Below are 22,905 nucleotides of genomic sequence, written 5' to 3'. Positions count from 1 at the left end.
GTAAGTGGTTACTCTTTCAAATAGCCAAGTGTTTTAAGGAAAGCTGCTTATGTTGTCAGCAGGTTCTCTAAATGGTTCTCAAAGTGCATCAAAAATCACTTTGAGAACTAAGTATGAAAATACTTGGGCCCTACCTTAGAAGAAGAGAATATGAAACTGTAGGGGTAGGGTAGTGATCGTGATTTAACAGTCTCTCCAGGTGATTTTAAAGCTCACTCAAGTTTCAGGACCATCAGCCTCAGCTGATCATGGTAATTCAGTTATGACTGCTGGCTCGTACAATTAGCTATGAGTACGTTGTGTGTAGTGGGAAAGGTTTCGGTTCTGTAAACTAGCAGCACCTGGGTGTGCGTGAGTGCGTGGGTCTGACGTGGCTATAAACTATCTTATTCGCAGCCTGAGGAGGAAGACGTCGGTTGGAGCAGGAGTGGCAGAACTTCGGAGGTGTATGGCTATAACCTGGATATACAGCCTGGATTACAGAAAGCTGCCTTAGGAACTTGTGAGTGGGTAAGTTGATAAATTCCCTTATTTATGCCACTTCTGAAGCAATATTTTCTGTTACTTGCTGTTGGTATTGTGGTTGACAATCTAAGTGAGTGCTTGTAACTTAAAGTGATTAGTTTGGTGGGTTTTATCAATCCTATCTGCACATTTGGGTTATACGAACCACTCTTGGGTTCACTTTTAGAGAATCTAAGTAGTCCAGCATGAAGCCCTGGCACTGGGATTTTTTAATCATTGATTTTGAAATGTAGGCAGCGCTGAGAACCAGAGTCACTTACAACAAGGACTACTGAGGGGCTTTTTGTCCAGGTATTGAAAACAGTTTTTTTCTAACATACTTGAACGATCCTAGAATGAGAAATTCATAAACTAAGGAGTAGGTGGGCAGTATCCTTATAAGAAGTGAAACAGTGCTTGCTTTTTATCTTATACTAAATAACACTTGCTAGGTTACCATGACCACTTTTCTAAATTTATGAACTAATTCCTTCTACAAATTAGATATGTTTTTGGTAGTTTGGAATGCTTTCAGCAAAACCATCTCCATATGGTAGGCAGTGTGCTCTGGTGGTCAGGGGTTTGGGTCCTAGATGTGGGCTGGGGCGATTTGAAAGCCTCCACTCTGAATATCACCACCACCACCGTTGTCATCATCACTAACACCTGGGGACTTGCTGGAACAGTGTTTCTTGTGTCTTACTCAGGCGTACTGAATCAAACTTGGGACGCAGTGCCTCCGCACTCTGATTTAACAAGATCTCCAGGTGATTCTGGTACAGGCTAATGTTGAGAACGCCTAGCTTGATCTAATGACTGTACTACCTTTCATTCCCGCCACATTTTCTCTCTTAGGACCTATTTGCTGGGAGACCCAAAATAACTGCTGTCCTTACTGTCTTTCCCTATTAGCAGATAATGGGGAAACAAAAAGTGAAACTGGCATACTATCTGGAGGTTGGTTTTGGATTCAATGGAGCCTGATTATATGCCCTGTTCAGTTTACTTCCCTCAGTAGCACATAGGTGGCCTCAAGATTAAAAGACATACTAGAAAAAGGAGAAATAAAATTAGTTACGCTTTCCTTGTAATAAATAGTTATTTCTATTCCCTTAATCTAGTATTGTTCAAGGTGGCGCTGGGTGGTGTTTTGAAAGAGGTAAAAGATGAGTTCCATAGGAAGAGGGGGTCAATGCTTAAGTATTGAGGTCTGAAAATCATGATGAGAAGGAAGAAGTAAACCATTAATTTAGAAATAAGTAAATAGTAAACAGTCATCGTAAGAGAATAGTGAAATAGATGCAAAAAGGAACCTTCTGAGAAATAGTCTCGTTATAGGGAGGGTCATGGTATTGAATCAATTTTTGAGTTAAGGAACATCATTTGGTCATTGCTTTGACAACTGAAAGCAATGACTACCAACTGATGGGGTATACAACAATTGCCTTTTACTAGTGCAGACCTGGAAACTTCTCTGATGTGAAAAATCGGTGGTAATACCCTGGTTAACAGGAAGTGTTATACTTGTATTATCATTGGCCCACATAAGGCCTCTTGTTTTTCCTTTCATGTTCTCTTTTCTACCCCTCCCGCTTCTACTCTGTCAGGTGGCCATTCTGGTGCATTTTATATACCTTCTCTTTTAGGGGGTCAAAGTAGTATTTTGTATACATTTTAAAATTATACAAAAAGTTAACTATACGAAAGAAGAGAAAATGGTAATAAGCTTTCTGTACTCGTTACCAACTGTGATAAAATAATCTGGGCCGTGAGTTTATTATCTATAACTTCTCCCCACTCATCTCCACCTTGCCCAGATTATTGTGAAGCAAATTCCAAGCTTAATTTACAGAAATGATATTTTTTATAGTATTTTGTCTATTTCTTAACACTTTTTTGGTGACTTATCTTTGTGGTTGTGGATACATGTAGTCTATTAGTTCTGACTACTTCATGGTACACTGTAGTGTATCTCATACATTGTGTATCCATTTTCCCTGGTGGAGCTAGGGAGATGGTTGAATTCCTTCATTTGCATCCCATCACAAATAGAACCTCAATAAACACCTGTATACATGCCCCCTCATGACCTGTGTGAGAATTTCTTTGTGATACGTGCTCAGATGTGCGAATTTAGGTCAAAGAGTATGTAATTTCTTCACTTGACTAAGTGCTTCCAAATTAGTACAGACATTCTAGAGATCAATCTGTCCACTCACTAGGAACACTTGGCATTCTCTAGCAATGTTTTTTTTTTGCAGGTTATTAGTCATCAAATGATGCTGCATTATTTAGTTTGCATTGTCTGATTACTAATAGGTATGACCATCTTTTTACATGCTTAATAGCTTTTGGGGTTCTTTGTTCTATGAATTATTGATATCCTTGGCCCATTTTCCCACTGGACTTTTATCATAGTGATTTACAGGAATTTCTTCATTTTATAAATAGTTTGACCCTTGTTAAGTTAGTATGTTGGTAGTGTCTTCTTCAGATTTGTCATCTATTCAGATCTTCCCAGAGTGCCTTTGTATAGAAATTCTTAATTTTGGTACAGTCAAATTCAGCAGTTTTTTTTTTTCCTTGTGATTTTTGTTTCTGTTCTAGGAAATTCTTCCCTGCCTTTATCTTGAGGCTATCTTTCTATGTTTTCTTTTGTTGACTTTAGTCTACCTTCCATGTTTAGGTCTTTATTCCATTTGGAGTTTACCCTTTTGATTTAAATTAAGAATCCATTTTAATTTTTCTCAATACATGAACCAGTTTTCCCAGCCCTATCTAAGTCCTCCTTTCACCCCTGAATTGTGCCATTTTTTAATTACATATTAACTTCCCATATGTAAATGAGCCTATCTCAGCTGTTTACACCATCGTATTAGGATGTTTATTTTTGTACTAGTACTATACTAGTTCTTATTAGTGTTTATGGTATAGCTTCATGTCTGTGGTATAACATCATAAAATTTTCTTAGTTCTTCCTTTTCAATGCTGTTTGTACCTTTATTTTCATATGCATTTTAAAATAACTGAATCCAGCTGAAGTCTGGATTAGGGTTACATTAAATTTGATTAATCTAAGGGATGAACTGGTATCTCATAATGAATCCTCTCACCTGTGATTATGGAAATCTCCATTTATTTGTATCAGTCACTTTTGTCTCTTACTAGGTTTTAAAAGATTTTCTCCGTAGAGGATTTACCTTTAACCTAATGCCTGGGGAATTTATTGCTTTTGTTGCTATTAAAAATAACTAAAATAGCTATTTTTATGTTTCCTAGATGGTTATCTCAGGTTTAGAGAAATGGTACTGATTTTTGGGGGGGGGTAGGCAGATTTTTGAATCCAATCTTAGTGAATATCTTCATTCTAATAAGCTTCTGACTTTTCATTCTCTTCCTCCTCAAAGTTTTCTGCAGGTTTTCTGTAGATACTTAGACAGACTTGGGAGATTCTTCTTTATTCCTGAGTTGCTAATGTTTTCTTTTGAATTCATGAATGAATGTTCCAGTTTTAGCCAAAATAGTTTGCTTCTATTGAGATGATTTTTTTTTCTCTCAGCCAGTTATTGGCACTTCATCTGTTTTCTGTATTTTTTTTTGGAAAACTTTCTCATACTTTTTTGTGTTCTGAGTGCTTCAATCTGAACTTAAAACTCTAAGTCTTTAACTTTTGCCATACTACTTAATCCAAATGTTTTGACTTTAAAAGTTTCACCAGCTTTTTTTATTGTGGTAAAATCTCCTAACAGGAGAACTACCCTGATAAGTTTTTGTGTGCGATATAGTATTAATTACAGGCATGATGTTGTACAGCAGATCACTAGAACTTACACTTCTTGAATGACTGCAACTTGGTTCCCGTTAAACAGCAACTCTCCATTTCCCCCCAAACCACCGTTGTATTCTGTGTCTGTGAGTCTGACCGTTTTGGATAACTCATAAGTAGAATAGTGCAGTACTTGTATTTCTGTGACTGGTTTATTCCACTTAGCGTGATGTCCTTCAGGTTTATTCATATTGTTACATACAGCAGGGTTTCCTTTCAAGGCTGAACAATATGCCATTGTGTGTATATACCACATTTTTTGATCTGTTCATTTGTTGTTGGACATTAAAGTGGTTCTGGTATTTTGGTTATTGTCAATAATGTTGCAGTGAATGTGGGAATGCAGCTGCCTTTGGACATCTTGATTTCAGTTCTTTTAGATACATACCCAGAAGTGGGATAGGTAGGTCCATTTTTGTTTTCAAAGGAACTGTCGTATTGTTTTCCGTAGTGGCTGCACCATTTTGTATTCCCACTAACAGTGTGTAAAACTTATTTCTTCCCATCCTGGCCAGGACCTATCCTCCCCCCCTTTTTTGGGGGGGGGATAATAGCCATGGTAACAAGAGTGAGGTGATAACTCATTGTGGTTTTGATTTACATTTCCTTGATGTTAAGCATCTTTTCATGTATCTATCACCATTTATGTGTTGTTTTTGGAAAAACGTCCATTTTAAAAGTATCAAATTGCTTGGGTTTTATGTATTTTTTTTTTTGCTAGTGAGTTGTAGGAGTTCCTCATATTTTGGATTAATATTAACTCCTTATCTGATACAGTTTGCAAATACTTTCTTCCTTTTTGTAAGTTGCCTTTCACTCTGATTTCTTTAGCTATGTAGATGCTTTTTAGTTTTGTAGCCCCACTTACTTATGTTTGCTTTTTGTTTGTGCTTCCAGTGTCATATCAAAGAAATAATTACAAAGGCCAATGTCATGAAGCTTCCCCTTATGTTTTATCCTGGGAATTTTGTAGATTTAAACATTATATATGAATCTTTAATCTATATGAGTTGATTTTTGTATATGGTGTAAGATAGAGGTCCAGTTGCATTCTTTTGCATGTGAAAATCCAGTTTTCCCAGCACCATGTGTTGAAAAGACTGTCCTTTCCCCATTGTGTGTTTCTGGGACCCTTGTCAAAGGTGAATTTACTATATACGTGTGGTATTTCTTACATCTTTATTCTGTTCCCTTGGTCTATATGTCTGCATATACAAAGCTGTTTTGATTACCATAGCTTTGTAATGTTTGATATTATGAAGTGTGATGTCTCCACCCTTGTTCTCCTTTCTCAAGGTTGCTTTGTCTATTCAGGATCTTGTGTGGTTCTATATGTGAATTTTAGAATTGTTGCCCTATTTCTGTTTAAAAAAATCCATTGGGATTTTGATAAAATTGCATTGGATGTGTAAATCTCTTGGGATAGGATTGAGTTTTAGTAGTCTTCACATAATATCTTTCCTTATCACTCTAAGCATATTTATTAGGCCTATTTAAAATAATTATCAGTTCTAATAGTCTTGTTTCTGATAGTATATACTGGTGTCTTTAAAGTTTATTTTTCTGTCTTTAGTCTGATGTTGCCTTTCATTTATGATCTCATGGTCTCCTATGGATATTGAATATGATGTATAATCATGTATACTGGAGAAGGATCGAAGGCCAAGTCCTAATCTACATCCCTCCCTGTGAATTGAAAGGAGAAGAGGGAAGAAGTGGGAGAGAGCCCCAAACACCATAAAACCCCTGTTTGCTACTACCACCCCTCCAGGTCAGGCTTCTGCCTTTAAATTCCAGAGGTCTTGAAATAAGGATATGAGGAAACTGGGGTTTGACATAACCATCTTGGGGTTTTAGAGAAGTATAAGTGATGAATGAATGCTCAAGGATGGCTGATGTGTCTCCTCTTCTCATTAAATCCTTACCTCAGGAGGGCTTTGTGCTGCTCTGGTTTTATCCTGTCCATGCTGGCCCCAGTGAACTAATGACTTTTATGATGGAGAGGCTGGCAATCCTTTTTCCAGTGCAGTCTGGGGAAAGAAATGAGCAGAATTTAATTCCATCATATCCGTTCACTGCCACCCTCTCCCAAGACAGTCATCCTGCAGAGAATTTGATCTTCCAAGCTATGGGAGAGAAAGAGTAAATTCGTGATAGTTCAAGGGTAACAATCTTTTTCATGAGGCCAATAGTGAAAAAATTCAGTGTGGCTCTAAGTTTCATTTAAAGAAGGAAATATACTTGTTTTCCTGGGAAAATTGCATTTCTATTCGTAATAGGACTTACGCATAATTTATGGCTTTTTTGGGGGACCAGAGTCAGGAATAATATATTCAGCAAACTCTGCAGAATTTGGCTATAGTGTTCTGACTCTAAACAAATTTTGGGTGACATGAGAGTTGGTGGAATTGAGTTGAAGAGAGTAATTTGTGGTTGAGGAGAATTGGCAGGATGTCTAAATCTTGGGACTGGCAGGAGTTAGCCCAGGAAAAGTGCTGGCGGGGGTGGGGGTGGGGTAGGGAAGCGGGTGGTGTATCTGTTCAGGAGACTACATGTAGTCCAAAAAAGAATGTGACTAGGTGAGGAATGACACTGGGGAATGGAAGTGGGGCTGGATCAGAATAGGCTTTGTATAACATACTAAGGATTAGAGCTTTGTCTTAAAGACAATGAAGAATATTGGTAGTATTGATAGAAAGTAAAATACATTGCTAACAGACAATGGGAGTTTATTTGGTTAAAGTAATATACACGGATAATATGCCTTCTAAGTGGTTTGGACTTATTAAAAAAAAAGTTACTTGTATTTTTTTCCATAGATGGATTTGATTTTTTAGTAGGTAGTTGTGTTCCAAATGTTACATGGGGCATACTTAAATATTGTTTATCTGAAATGTGTATTTAACTGGGAACCCTGTTTTTATTTGATCTAGAAACCTTATGAGTGGGATGCATTAAGTCAACAGAATCAGGTGAACATGACCCTGCCAATGAGGCATCTTGATCAGGAAGATATGAGAGCTGCTTGTCTGACAATAGATGATTTTTGATATTTTAGAGCTCAGCAGAGTGAGGGGCTGGTTTGGCGTCTGGGAATGAATTTTTACTGACGACAGTGACCAAGTACCTTTGGAAAGGGGCTTGAATTGTGGCTGAACTTGAGGCTGTGGGTAGTGGGGAGCCAATGGATAAGGGCTTTCCTCCTTCTACTGGCTGTATGGCTTGAGATGAGTTCTGCGAGGATCTCATAGGATGGAGCAACCAGTCCGCTGGTGGCAGCCCATTCTACAGATCTTGCTTCTGGTTCTCCTTCCTTCTTTGTTTTTACTTTGTTTTCTGGGGTTATATTGCCAAATAAAACACTCTTACACAAGGAGAAATGAAACAAGGAAAAGTTTCCACCAAAATAGGGAACCAAGTTATATGATAGAAGTAAATCAAAGTAATTAATTACTGATTTCAGTAGAGAGTAAAATCACCAGAGATCACTAGATGAGGTTAAAGCAAATCTCTATCCTGTCAAGAAAGGATAAAATGTACCAGATGTATCCTAAACTAAAATAGAGCTATGGTGGCTACACATCAAGAAAAATCAGTTTTAAGGACATAGAAGATGCTATAAACTTAAGAGAACCCAATAGCTCAAAATATTTAAAATAAAAGTGGATAAAACCAAGGAGACTGAGCACCATCACAGACTAATTGGGGCTGTGGCAAAACGGGCAACCTTCATTGCTCTGAGTCCCATTTCTTATACCTGAAAGCCATCAAGGAAGGGTGACTTCCCCACTCTGCCCTTCTCATTCTTAATTCAAATTGTCTCTTCCCAAGAGCAACACATGACATAGTGTGGCCTGGGAGCCACTTCACTAGGTTTGCCTGGAGGTGGTGGTGAGAAGGCTTGTTAAACACAGATTACCAGACCCAATCCTGGATCCAGTGAATCAGACTCTGGGTCTCCTGAAAATGCATTTTTAATAAGCAGGACAAGTGAATATTATTACCATTAAACTTTCAAACTGTTCTGAGAGGATTATTTTCTGCTAAGACCAAATTTATTCCCTGAGTTGCAGCTGCTTCCATGTCATACAGTACTTTGGGGTGAAATTAAATAAGAGTATCATCCTGTCTGGCAGCAAAGGATTTCCTACCCTTGTTTTAAGACGTGGTCCTACAACTCAGTGAAGCGGTAAGGAAACGATTTCTGCCAGGAAATATAGTTGGCTTGATTGGGGGAGGGGTTTGTGTGTTTGTGTGTGCGTGTTTTGGGTAACAAAGCATCCTGGTTAATAAATTTTAGGCTCTGGAGCCAGAGTGACTAAGTTCAAGTCCTGATTCTACCACTGAACTAGCCATAAAACCGTGGGCAAATGACTTTCCTCTTAGTGTCTCACTTTCCTTCTGTAAGATGGGGATAATAATATCTGCCTTGTGATTGTTGTAAGGATTGGGAGAGTCAGTGCATGCAAAGCACTTAGAGCAGCGTTTGGTTCTAAGTAAGTTCTCAATAAGTGTTGCTATTAGTAACGCTTTTATGATGTCCTGCTCAGAGCTTCAGTATCTATGTGGATGGTGTCTTTACCTTATTATAAGGTCTCTTATCATCCTTGTACCTGATAATCTGTTCTTTTTTCTAAAAAGGGTTTCTGTGTATGTGTGGAGAAGAGAGAGGATGGATCAGCACAATTACACTTATTACTGGCCAACAGCTTATGGCTTAGAGCCTATTAATGCAAAGAACAGAGCTTCCAAAAGTTCTCATGCAGACTGTTGTAGCAGAGTTTAGTTGAAATTAGCTGGCTGCCTCTTTGGTTGCCTCAGAGCAAGCAAGAGAGTTGGGAGGTGGGTCATGATTTCTCTGAACTTCAACACTTTATTGAGGAATACTTGACAGCATTCCTCCTACCTCCAAGGCAAGCTGAGCCTAATTAAGCTATTTCTGTGGCTCAGCATTTTATTCTCTTAAGAGAATGAACTATGTTAAAACGGTGTCATTGCAGCCTGTGGTTTATGTAACTATGATCCGTGAAGTTCTTATTCCTTCCAGTTTGGAATGTGCATAGCAATCCAAGGTGCATGAGGGTGGGTTAATAATCAGATGGTAAGCCACTTTTATGCATGGGCAGAAAAAAATGAACTGTACATTTTGGGTTCGTGGGTTTGATTGGGTACAAGGCAGAATCAGAGGCCTTATTTCAAATATGTGTTGATGTGTTACAGGAGGGGCTTGACTCTCTCCTTGATGATGCTGGGGACAAGTGAGCACACAGTGGGTCTGTCATGGTTATGAAGAAGGGATGATCAGTGAACTGCTTATTTATGAGGTAGAAGATAGCTTCTCAGCTGTTACTCTCCCCTACCTCCACCTCTTCCATGCTTTAATTCCACAACACCTTCATCTACCACATAGCAGCTGAACATCCTGCTTGGAATTCCTCCTGATGGTTGGTTATAAAAGCACCTGCACCACTATGAAGATTGATACAAGGAGAATCATACAGCGATCGCTTCCACAAAGCTCTCAGCTGTGGCTTCCTTTTATTTTTCGTACCCTGTGTACTCCTAGTCTTGGAGGTGGGTTGAGTGTTCTGCTTGTTTAACGCTGCTTTCCAACCATGGCTCATTTCTCCCCGATTCCTTCTCAGAGCTTTGAAGTATCTTATTGTCTGCTCTTCCTTGTTGTAGGAAACTTATGATGGTTTCCTGTTCGTTTTGATGACTTTAGCACCTGACTCACTATCTTTTCTTTACCACTACTTCTGTTACCATGTTTCAGAATTTCAGTATCCATAGGGATGATCCATCCAATGTCATAGCCTCCCAGTTCTTTGAATTCCTCACCTCTATTGCTTCTGTCTTCCAGCCCCACTTCTACCTCTCCCTTTTGTCATAACAGTGTAAAGCGTCCCACTCTGCCCATCACCTCCTATTTTTCCAACTTACTGTCTAAGAAGACCTCTCCAATAACTTGACTCCCCAGAACATCCTACAGTTGACTTTACCACTTTTTAACTATTGGTCAACTCCCTCAAAGGCCTTGCTTCCCTTCTTTTCCACTTTAGATCCCATTGCCCTCCTATCCAGTTATGATACCTTTTCTTTTCTAGCACTTACACTGCCTAACATTGTTTTTTGAGTTTGTTTCTAATTTCGTAATGAAGAAGGTACATTAGGGCAGGAGGTGCCTTGTCTATTTGTTTAATGATTTATCCCCCACATCTAGAACAGTGATTGGTACATACTAAGATATTATCAATTATTTATAGACTGAATGAATACATTGCTATAAAACATTGTTCATGTCTCTGATATTGGCCATTTTTCCCCCATAAAATTTCATGTTACATGTGACGAAACCCTTTAGGAAAGTTACTTAAAAGGGCATAATTTTTTCCCCCTGAAATTCACCTGTCAGTCAGGGTCCCAGCAACAATAGGTGACAATTTGAGGAGAGTTTAATACACGGGTTATGTAAAAAATTAGGAGCAGGGTGTTGAGAAACCACAAGGGATGGTGCCAAACATCAGGTGGGTGACATCTGGAAGTTGCTGCCCCTTGGCTTGAAGGTGTGAGGGGAGGGAATGTTACCAGAGCCTGGAAGGAGAGTCACGTGAAGACTGCTTTGACAGGAACTGTGATGCTAGGTGGACGGATGTCCTCAGCCTGAAATGACCTTGCATGGGGAAGGATCCAGGAAAGTAAACATTCTTACTTCACCTTCCTTCATTTCTCTGACCTCCTGCTGGGCTCCCCAAGGCCAAACCTGACCAGAACTCTGAAGGAAGGGAACCCAGACCAGACTCCCTAAGCGCAGAGCAGAACAAAAAAGAGTGGAGAGTAGACTTGGAGGGAGAAATGGAAGAATAATAGCATAATTAGGATGCTACTTCTCTCTTGCATCCCATTATTTTGCTGTGTCACATTTATAATAGAATGACAAGCTTTAATGTTCTGAGCAATCTCTTGCTCGATGAACAAGAAGTCGAGTCTTTTCTTCCAGAAGTCATGGATGTGCACAGAACGACTCCTCTGTTGTGATCAGAGATGCTGCCTGCTGTCTCTTACTTCCTGACTGTGTTGTGGCCCTGGGCTGACCAGGTTCTTTGGTTTCATGGCTTGTAAAAATGCTTAGATATTCACTCTCAGGAGGGCACAGCAGGGGGCCTCTGCTTTGCTCCAGAGCCAGCCCTTTCTGAAGGGTTACCCATAGCAGGGCTGCTGGGCCCTGGCGACATGGTTGTCTTTCCCCTGGTCTCTTCTTGAAGTAGGGAGTGGTGAGTCTTAGTTGAGGCTTAGAGGAGAAGGGGCTGACTCAGGAGTGGCCAGCACAGATTCACATTAGACCTGGAACTGTTGTTTTTTGGGATGTGCAGGTGTTGTTACTCGGTCTGGTCTGTTCTGCCAGACTTCTGGTTTCAGGTTGATTTTCAGACCGAAGTACACTTTCCTTTCTGTTCAGGGCCTTCTCCAAAGACCAGTAGACAGATGGATTCACCTATGTTGGACCTCAGTGTAGACTGAGAGACAGAAGTATCTCCATGGGCTACAATCAGATCTTCTCCCATGAGAGAGTGGGAAGATGGGACAAATTGGGAGCATACCACACACTGTTTGCACTTGAACTCTTTTAAACTTGGAGATTTTTTCCTTATGAGCATATGCAGATTGCTTTTTTCTTTACTACCTAAAAATACTCCATTTGATATAGATAAATTCCTTTATAAATATATCACTTATACTGAATAGATTAATTCTAGTTTTTAAATTACAATCATACTATGAATATCATTTTAGACATATCTGAACATACATGTGAATACACTCATAAGAAAAAGTTAGCACGTTATTGCTGAGTCAGTGTTGTGTGCATTTACAGGTTTGATAGATACAGTCAGATTAAATAATTCTGCTGCCCAAAATATGTAAGGCTGTTCCAGTTCTTAAGCCTCTCCTCCTTGTAGAGGCATTTGGTGCATCCAGCTCTGGAGACCATCCAGGGTTCTGGACTGTTAAGTGGCTTGCTTAGGGTTGACTTTCCAAAGTCTTTCCAGTTTTATCAATTCAGCTAATTAAGCACTATTCAGTATCCACTTTTCAGTTCTAAAACCTTGGTTGACAGTTCTCATCTATTTCTTTGACTCTTCGTCCATGTGGGTAGAGTGTTTTTATTCCTTTGTTATCATTTTAGTAGGGATTCAGAGTGACAAATGTGTGTTCAATCCATTATGTTGAACTAGACTAGATTCTTATGTTTACTCCTTGGTATCTTAGCTTCTAAAAGCCATTTAAATTATTTTCAAGCTGGTTATTTTTATAGAGAGAGTGTTTTTGGTTTTTATAACTACTTTTTAGATTTAAATACTAATTATTATAATTTTCCAATTGAATGCCACTTGATAATAGAAATTTTACTTTAAAGAAGGTTTTCCAAGTTACTCTGAAGGACATCAGAGTTTGGGTACCACCAACTTAATATATCTTCCTGGTTGTATTTGAAAAATTATACTTTCACTATGGATTATTCTAATATAAATGAATTAAGAACAGAGGCCATATTTTATTTTTTATTCTCCTGGTATAACTTTATCCATCCATCCCTTTATCTATGTGACATCAAACACATCTGTAAGTAAATAAGCAGAATGATTTTCATGTGTGAAAGGACCCTTCAAATCAGTAATATTTGTAAGATAAACTTGATTAAGCTGAATAGCCCAGGAATACTTATATTCAAATAGGACACTTAGAGAACAGACCTAAAGGAAGGACTTGAATCATGGGCATCCTGGCTTTGTGACGGGCATTCAGGACCCTCTACTGGCCCTCAAGTCACTATGTACCTGGCCAACCAGACAGGAGATTTTCAAAGCCATTTTTTGGCAGATGACCACTGAGCTCTGTCTATCAAACTTTGCTGGGTCCTGCACTCTTGATCCACTTTTTCTCGATCAAGCCTTAAGGGGCCCACAGCTGCAGTAGCAATGCTGAGGAGCTGGACATATGGTGGATAAAACTCAGGATCAGAAGTTAGACCTGGCGGAAGTCCTAGCTCTGCTCATTACTGATAGTGTACACTTCGATCACTTGACCTTTGTTAAACTCAGTTTTCTTGTCTGTGAAATGGAGCTAACTGTTAGGGGTTGAATTGTGTTCCTATGATGGATATGTTGAAGGTGTAAACACTGGTACCTGTGAATGTGACCTTATTTGGAAATAGTTTTTTTGCAGATACAGTCAAGTCAAGATGAAGTCATTATGGGGAGCCCAAGTCCAACATGACTGGTATCCTTACAAGAAGCAGAGAACACTCTGTGAAGACACAGACTCAGTGATAACCCAGTACTTTAAAGATGGAGGCAAAGATTGGAGTAATGGAACCACAAGCCAAGGAGTGCTTGGGGTTACCAGAAGCTGGAAGGGGCAAGGAAGGGCCCTCCCTTAGAGGCTTTGCAGGGAACATGGCCCTGCTAACAATGATTTCATATTTTTAGTCTCTGGATGTGTGAGAGAATAGGTTTGTGTTTTTAAGCCACACCATTTGTGGTGATTTGTTACAGCAGCGCTAGTCAACCTCGTACAGCAGTCATTCCTACCTCACCAGGCTTTTGTGAAAACCAAGTGACATAATGTATATGAACGTATGTGAAAATAATCATGTACCACGAAGTTGTGCAAATGGAACTTAGTCATTCCCAGTGGGCCGGAAGGAGGGATTCACATTTCCAACTCTGTTCAGTATTACTGACACCACCTCTTTTCTTCTAGCTTGTGACTATTTAAGTGGCCACCACTGGCCATTCTGATGAGCCCTTTGCTCTTGGTGCAGGTGCAGACTCACCTGTGGGAGACCTGTGTTCTGTTAAATTTTCAGAATGTTCTTGTCCTGTGACCCTTACTCTAAACTCTGAATTTTTTCCCCCTTCAGCTTTGAATGACTGTGCTGACAGTTGCTTGGGAGGAACTTACTGCTTCCCAGCTGATGTCCTGAGGAAGGAAAATGGGTCTTAAAGTCAAGACCTGTGGGTGATTCCTACTTTGAATATTCCTCAAAAGGTTTTGTGTGTAATGTCCTATGAAAGTCAAACTGAACTGGATTGACTTCAGCACTGCTAAGAAATGAAGTTCATACTGGAGCCTTCCTCACTGATTGCTCTGCCAACCTTGGCAGTTTTTCTTCCACGTCACCTTAGCTGACTTTCACTGTTAAAGAGATTATAAAAAGGGCATTCAACCCTGCATAAGTGTCTGGGTACCCTTCATGGCTGAGATACCGATTTAGAACCTGATCTGTCAATCAAAAATTATCACCTGCCGCCGTCTTGTTCTTTCTGGGTTAATATGTAGGGAATAGCTCGATGCATAATTCTTGCTGCTAATTGCTGCTGTCCTGTGGTTTCCCACTGGCTTTCAGTGTCGTAGGCTGCTAGCAAAGACAACAGATGAAATGAGGGAACACAAATCCACTTCATTCAAGCTATGAGTATGTATGCTTACCCTGTCTTGTCACAGGGAAGGGCACTGTGAAATGCTCAAGAAGGAAATGGAGAAATATGAAAATATTATGTCTTCTAGTTCAAGGTGAAGTTTTCTTGATGAATGGTTAAAATTACCTACCCTCAAGTGGAGATCTTTTCATTGTCCTTTTTCTAGTGGAGGGTACCCTTCATGAATAGCCTTTGTTAAGACTATTCAGAGTTGTTTTTTTTTTTCTTAAGGATTTAGGAGGAAATGATACAATAGGAATATCTGAAAATTTCAGCTTTGAGTTCAGGAAACTAGATAGGAATATGGAGCAGAAGCCCAAACAAAGAATAAAAACTATGATTATGTGAATGTTCCACTTGGCTGTTTATAGTAATGTCTCACAGTAACCTCCAAAGCTCTGTGGCTTACCAAAATGAGTATGTGTGTCTCACTGATGGGTCTGTAGGTCTTGAAATTATGGCTTTCTTGGGCTTGGCTTGGTTTGACTGGGCTTTGGTATGGACGATGATTTAGGTTCAGGTCCGTTCTGTATGTCTTTTTATTCTGGGCCAGTGGCTACGTGGTAAATGGCAGAAGTGCTGAGAAGACTGTAGGAAACTTGCCAGGCCTTAAGGTTCCAGCTTGAAACTTGCACGTGCCCTTCTGTCCTCATTTCATTGGTCAATGCAAGCTCATGGCCAAGGCCGTCAATGGTTGAGGAAACATCTGCATCTACTGTAATGAGAGGCACTTGCAAGTTACAGGGCAAGGGGCGTGGATGACATATTCCCTGGGAGGTACTAAAGTATTGGGAACAATTAGTGTTTCTCAGGTGGCTTCTCAAGAACTTTAGAGGTCAGGGCAGGACAAGATAGTGCAAGGGGTTCAGTGAAAGTAAAGGCCTTCAACTGTTGGCCGTTTTACAATCTGTATTAGTTTCTTAGGGCTGCCTGATGAAGTTCCACAAACTGTGTGGCCTGACACAGAAGAAAGTTACTAAGTTCAGGAGGCCAGAAGTCCCAAAGCAAGGTCTCCACGGTGCTGTGTTACTTCTGAATCCTTCCTCGACTCTTTCTGGCTTACGGTGGTTTGTTGGCAATCTTTGGCATCCCTTAGTTTGAAGGTGTGTAACTCCAGTCTCTGCCTTCATCGTCACATGCTGTTCTCCCAGTGTTTCTCTCTTCAAGTGACCATTATCTTAGAAGGATATCAGTCATACTGGATTAGGGGCCCGCCCTCCTCCCACCTTTGTCCTCATCTTGTTGTATCTGTAATAACTCTATTTCCAAAGAAGCTCACATTTTAAGGTACCAGGGTCTTTCTTTCCAGGAATCAAATTTTCATGACTCATACATAGTGTTCTATTGTGTGATCTGACTGAGTCTGCTCAGCCTTTGGACAGGAATGTCACCTTGGCTTAAATTAGCAGTTCATGTACTTACTATATATCTTAGCTCTTTGGCTTCAAAAACTCAAATATTTCTGGCAGTCCTCAAGGGCACAGCATGTGCTCACAACAGTGTTCTCAGTTCTTAAATTGAAGCTCTGTCTTCCCCTTCGCCCTTTCCCCTTCCCCTATAGCTATGTCAGGGGCACGTGTTTCAGTGCCTTCTGGTTCTTGCAGGACAAAGCTGATGCTCTTAATCCCAGAGACCTCTGCTGATGTCCCCTAGCAGCTCCAACATGGTCCTGCTTGCCCTGGGGCCACACTGTATCTTGCACACGAGGAGGCAGACTGTTTCTCTTCCCCACTCTATGCAGCATTTTGACCTCTGAGATGTGAGGAGTACATTGGGATCCCTTGTTCTTATGGATCCCAGCTAGAGAGGGCTGTTCTCCCTCATTCCATCAAACATTTTCTTGCTGTGATAAGAATACACAATGTGAAATCTACCCTCTCAGCTAATTATTAAAAATTATATAAGATTCAGGTGTACAACATAATAATCCAACATCTGTATACACCACAAAATAATCCCTCCCCAAAAGTCACCATCACCATACACCCCTTTTGCCTAGCCCTCTTTCACTCTGGTAACCACTGATCTGTTTTCTTTTTGAGTTTGTTTTTATTTGTTTGATTTTACTGTTTCTTTTTTCAGATTCCATACAGATGAAATCACAGTATTTTTTTCCTTTTGATTGATTTGACCTAGCATAATATGCTCAAGATCCATCCATGCTGTCGCAAATGGCAAGATTTCATTCTTTCTATGGCTGAGCATTGTTTCATTGTGTGTGTGTGTGTGTTAATATCTTTATTCATTCATTGACGGACACATAGGTTGTTTCCATATCTTGGCTATTGTAAATACTGCTGTAATGAATGTAGGGGTGCATATGCATATACTTTTTCAAGTTAGTGTTTTCATATTCTTTGGATAAATACCCAGAAGTGGAATAGCTGGATCATATGTTAGTTCTATGCTTTTTTTTTTTTTTTTTTTTTGAGGCATCTCTATATTTTCTATAGTGACTGTACCATTTTACCATCTCACCAACAGTGGACAAGGATTCCTTTTTCTCCACATCCTCTCCAACACTTTGTTACTTCTTGGTCTTTTTGATAACAGTTGTTCTAACAGATGTGAATAGATACTTCATTGTGATTTTTATTTGTATTTCCATAATTCCTGTTAACCTGTTTTTAACTGCATAACATCATAATGTTGACTACAGGTACAATGTCGTACAGCAGATCCTTTGAACTTACTCATCTTAAATAACTGAAACTTTGTACCCATTGAAAAGCAATTCCCCATTTCCCCTTCCCCCTAATTCCTGGGAACCACCATTCTACTGTTTCTATGAGTTAGACTAATCTAGCTACCTGATGTAAGTAGAACCATGTCATAATTGGACTTCTGTGACTAGCTTGTTTCACTTAGCAGAATGCCCTCCAGGTTCATCTATGTGATGTGTATGGAGGGACTTCCTTCGTTTTACAGGATGAATGATGTTCAACTTTACCACCTTTTCTTTATCCATTCGTCTATTGATGGACAGTTGGCTTGTTACCATATCCTGGCTATTGTAAATAATGCTGTAACGAACATAGGAGGGCAGTTATCACTTTAAGATCTATCTTGGTTTCAGTTCTTCTGGATATATGTCCAGCGGTGGGATTGCTGGATCGTATGCTAACTCAGTTTTTATTTTTTTGAGGAACCTTCATACTGTTTTCCCTAGCAGCGGTTATATTTAGTTTCCCACCAGCAGTATACAAGGGTTCCAGTTTCTCTATATTCTCACCAAAACTTATCTCTGTTTTTAAATAAGTCTTCTGACAGGTGTGAGATGATATCTTATTGTGGTTTTGATCTGCATTTCCCTGATGTTGAGTGATGCTGAGCATTTTTTTTTTCATATCTTTGTTGGCCATTTGTCATTTCTCTTTGAGGAAATAACGTAGCTTGTTGACCTGAGCTATGAAGATTACTCCGGGACCCCTTGTCCTCATAGAGCCCAAGAGAAGAGTTCTGCTCTACCCACTTCCCTCTCATGCTCTCAGCTGTTCACACAAAATCCTTCCCTTGTTTTCCCACCACAGAACCTCAAAACAATACAAAAGAAAGTGAACAGAAAGAAGTTAGAAATTAAAGACACCCTTAAGGATACTTTTGCCCTGAAGGTCTGGTAAGTGTTGAAAAGAGTAGGAACAGAGTAGCATGGGAGAATGTGGAGAAGCTAGTTAAAACTAACAGAATCTAGGAAGATGCCCCATAGGAAGTGATATTGTGAGTTTTAAAGGATGCGTAAACATTAGAAAACAAAGAAGAATGAATGTGTGGTGAGTACAAAGGGAGACCAGGCAGAGAGAGACCAGTGTGTACAAAAGCAGGGAAACATGATGAAGCATGATTGTTGGGGGAAGCAGTTAGTCTGATGGATTGTATGGAATAGAGATATTAGGCTGGAGACGGAAGCCAGGACCAATCTTAGAGGGAATGGAGTCCAACCATGTGGACACTTAAACATGCCTTTGTAATAAAGCCCTAAAATAAACACAGGACACTCAGGTTGGCATAAGATAAGCTTCCTGAGTTGGCAGTACTCCATGTGTATTGTCACACAGTGATGCTGTCAGTGTTCTGAGAAGAGCTGCAGCTTCACTTTTGGAATCCTTCCATACTCTGCCCTATGCCTCTTCCTTTGGCTGGTTCTAATTTGTGTCCTTTTTCAGGTCATAAATGGCACCAGAAGTACCATAGGTTTCCATGAATTCTGTGAGTTTTCTAATAAATTGTCGAAAGTGAGGATGATTTGGGAACTTGCAGTTGGTGTCAGGAGTGAGGATGATCTTGCATGGACTTGTTCTTCTAATTGTGGTTGTACCCTAATTTCTTGTAGGTGGGGGTCAGAAGCCATGGGCTGACTTGTCAGTCTGGAGTATGATACCCTTAACCTTGCAGTTTGATTAACTCTGGGTAGATGATGTATTAAATGCTCTGATAAGAGACATGAAAGCTTTAATTGGTGCTGAGACAGTAGGAATGGAGAAGAGGGAATGGATTCAGGAGACATTTCAGAGATGGAAGCAACAGGATTTAATAACTGACTAGGTGTGTGATTATGTAGGGATATGGCTTGGGGTGTAAAGGGGAAGGAAAATGAGTTCTGTTGTTCAGAATACATCTCACTAACATTTGAACATGCTCATCTCTCCCATTAAAAAATGAAACAACAAAAACCTTCCCTTGAAACCATATCACCTCCAACCAAACTGGCCTGTGTCTCTATGCTTTATTACTTAGCCATTCCTATAGAAAGTTGTCAATGTTGCCATCTTCATTTTCCATTTTCAGTCATTCTTCAAGTTAATCTAGTTCAGAATTCACTTTGAACACATTACTAGTTGCTTTTGCTAAAGTTGGAAATTGCCTTTTATTTGTCATACTTCATGAAAAATTGAGTCCTTAGCTTAGATATTTTGAGTCTATTTTTCTTTATTGAAACATTGGTCCCTTGCGTTACGATTCTTCCTTCTGCTGATTTTCCTTCTACTTCTGTGGCTACTTCTTAATCTTACTCATCAGTCCCACTTGCATTAAAAACTTGTAAGTGTTGGTGTTCCTCAGCATTCTTTTTTTTCCTTCACTCACCTTCTCTCCTCTCCTTACTTAAAGCCATCTATTTCCTTGGCTTAAAATACCAGTGATTCCTAAGTTTGTTACCAACCACGCAGTTCTCCTTAGCTTTGGATTCATATATCCAGCATCCTGTTAGAATCTCTTGGATGTCCCATAGTTCTCCAAAATCTAACCTGTCCCAGAAAGAGTTCTATTTTTTCCATCAGCCCTTTTGCCTGGTCGCTCATCTTTCCCACCAACCAGCCTGCTGCAGGAGCCAGTCCTTGGGCAGTGTGCTTGATACCCTGCTCTCCATCACTGTTCTTTGCATTCTACCCGTTATCAAATTTGCGAATTACAATTCCCAAATCCTGTTTTCTGTTTCTACTGCAGCTACCTTCTGTGAGGCATGATACTGCCTGCTGACTACTAAGATGGTCTCCAAGTGGGTCTTATTGCTTCTACTCTTTGTCCCCCAATCCCAGTCCATTCTCACAGTGTTCAGACAGATATAACTAAAGTTTAAACCTTTTTGCAGTAGATAAAAACACAAGGGAATTCTGCATCTGGAAGAAAATCTAAAATATTGAACACAGTCTCTTAAGACTCTGAGTAATCTGGCCCTAGAATACTTCTCCACCCTTATCCTTCAGTATTTTCCCCATGGCTCACTATGCCATTCCCTCCTGGTGTTCTTTCTGTTCCTCAGATGAACCAATAGCATTATCTCCTCAAAGATGTTGGATTTGCTATTCCCTTTGCTGGAAATTCACACCCCATTTATTCAATAATAAAAAGGGTTACATTAGTGACATATGCAACAACATGCATGAGTATCATCTGTATTATGCTAAAAAAAACAAAACAAAACTCTGAACATGAAAGATTACATACTATGAGATTCCAGTTGTGTGACATTCTGGAAAGGCCAGACTTTAGGGATGGAAATCAGATCAGTGCTGGGTTGAGGCTAGGAATAGTGATTGACTCCAAAGGAGAATAAGGGAATTGGTAACACAGGTCTATGTGCTTCTCATTCATCCAACCCTGTACCTAAAAAGGGTGAATGAGTGAATTTTACTGTATGTAAATTATACCTCAATCTACCTGACATATAAAAAAGATTCTGTGTTCATATACACATAACACATACATGTGTATGCACATATAGATACACATGTATATTTTTATTTTTTGGAATGTTTTTTCATTTATCTTTCAATTGCTTTCTGGCCTCCATTGTGTCTGATGAGAAGTTTTGTTCTCAGTATAATGTCCATTAATGTTTTTTTTTTTTTTTCCCCTGTGAGTGCTTTTGAAATTTTCTCATTTTTAGTGTTTGGTTTTCTTTGTATTTATCTAGCTTAGGGTTCTTGAGCCTTACTTATCCTCTACATATTCTCTACATATTATCTCTTTGCTTCAGTTTAGGTAATTTCTCTTGACTTGTAGTCAAATTGACTGATCCTTTTTACCTGCAGTGTATTAACGATCTATTGTTATAAACCACCACAAAACTTGGTGGCTAAAAACATTAACAGGTTGTTATTTGTCACAAATGTATGGGTTGACTGTGCATTTTTCTGCTGGATGCACCCAAGCTCACACATGTAGCTGCATTCAACAGGGGGACTGTCTGGAAGCCAAGCTCAGCTGGGAGAGCTGGGAGGGTTGTATCTCTTTGTCCACGTGGTGTTCCCTTCTAGACTCTTCGTGGCATGGCAGTCTCAAGGTACCATGCTGAGAGATTTCAGTGTCTCCTTTGGTCTAGCCTCAGATTAAGGCCTTAAAAGGAAGAGTAACATAACTACTGCTGCATTTTTTTAGGCAAAAACTTTGCAAAGCAAAGCTGCAAATCAATTTATATTTAAAGGGTGTAGAAATACTCTGCTATCTCTGTACGAGAAGAGTAGCCAAGCCCCATCACAAAGGGGTATGTCTACCATGTTGGAAATAATTTCTGGCCACTAAATAACCTTCTGTGTGCTGTATTCAGTCTGCTTCTAAGCTATCCAATGAGTGTTTTATTTCAGATCCTCTATTTTTTCAGCTCTAGAATTTCTATATTTCAGATTACATTTCTTTTCAGAAATACCCTCTTCACATTTTATGTTCATGTTTTCCTATAAATTATTAACATTTTTATAGTTGACTCTAAAATCTAAAATTTGCCTTGACTGCTAGGTCCAGTGACTGGGTCCTTTGTGGTTTTTACTGGCTCTGTTTTTCCTTGATTATGGGCCACATTGTCTACTTCTTTTCATGTCTCAGCTTTTAAATATATATTGTCTATTATGGATAATACAACAGTGGAAACTGAATTACAGTTTTTTGGTTTTGTTTTGTTGATTTGAAATAGACAACCGGGTATTTCTCCAGCAGAGATGGGTTTATTTGGGATCAGCAGAGAATTGGGATTCCAGGTCTGCAACCATGGTGAGCCACATTCAAGTTAACATGTGGCAAGGGAAAGAGAATGCATTTATAGAGAGGAAAAAAAGAAGTTGGGAGGACTATAGTAAGTGAAAAATCCATGAATTTTCATTGTTTATTTTTATTACTTTTTTAGTTTCTAGACAGCGAAAGCCTCCACTCCACGAAGTGGTTAGGTAGCAGGCTAATCATTTAGATCCTTCCTACGCTCCATTTGAACTAGGCAGGTTGCACCTTGAACTAGGTGGAATTCTCTGTTCAACCCAAACCCCAGCCTCCTGCGCCACCACTGCCTCTTTGATCTGGTCAGTATTTCATCTGGGAAGGGATTGGGCTGTAACACCAGATATTGTTGGTCTACCTTTATATTTAGCTCTGGCAGGATTATAAGACTGAAGCTCAGAGAATGTGTAGGATTATAGTTCCCATATGCTTCATAGCCCTTCACCCACTGCTGCATCTGGGGTGGAGAGTTATTGGGTCAAGTGATGTGTGTTCACATTTTAGGCTCTTCCAGATTCCAGTTTATACTGCCATCCAATGCTGTATTCACCTCCCAGGCTACTGTGTACCTGCTTTGGTGGTTCTTACCCAGGCCTGCTGCTCATC

At 39.6% G+C, this 22,905-nt stretch overlaps 1 long non-coding RNA gene across 1 annotated transcript in view; it reads left to right on the top strand.

The window, feature by feature from the left end:
* Positions 1 to 394: 394 nt before the first annotated feature.
* Positions 395 to 22,905, top strand: part of LOC123612629 (uncharacterized) — a 321,171-nt gene continuing 298,660 nt past the window's right edge. The window contains exon 1 of the long non-coding RNA XR_012507672.1: positions 395 to 510. This is a non-coding gene — a long non-coding RNA (uncharacterized LOC123612629). The remainder of the gene's footprint in view (positions 511 to 22,905) is intronic.

Source organism: Camelus bactrianus, chromosome 6, assembly GCF_048773025.1.
Source record: "Camelus bactrianus isolate YW-2024 breed Bactrian camel chromosome 6, ASM4877302v1, whole genome shotgun sequence".
In the NCBI taxonomy this organism is placed as follows: Eukaryota; Metazoa; Chordata; class Mammalia; order Artiodactyla; family Camelidae; genus Camelus; species Camelus bactrianus.
This window is presented reverse-complemented; position numbering and strand designations above follow the sequence as displayed.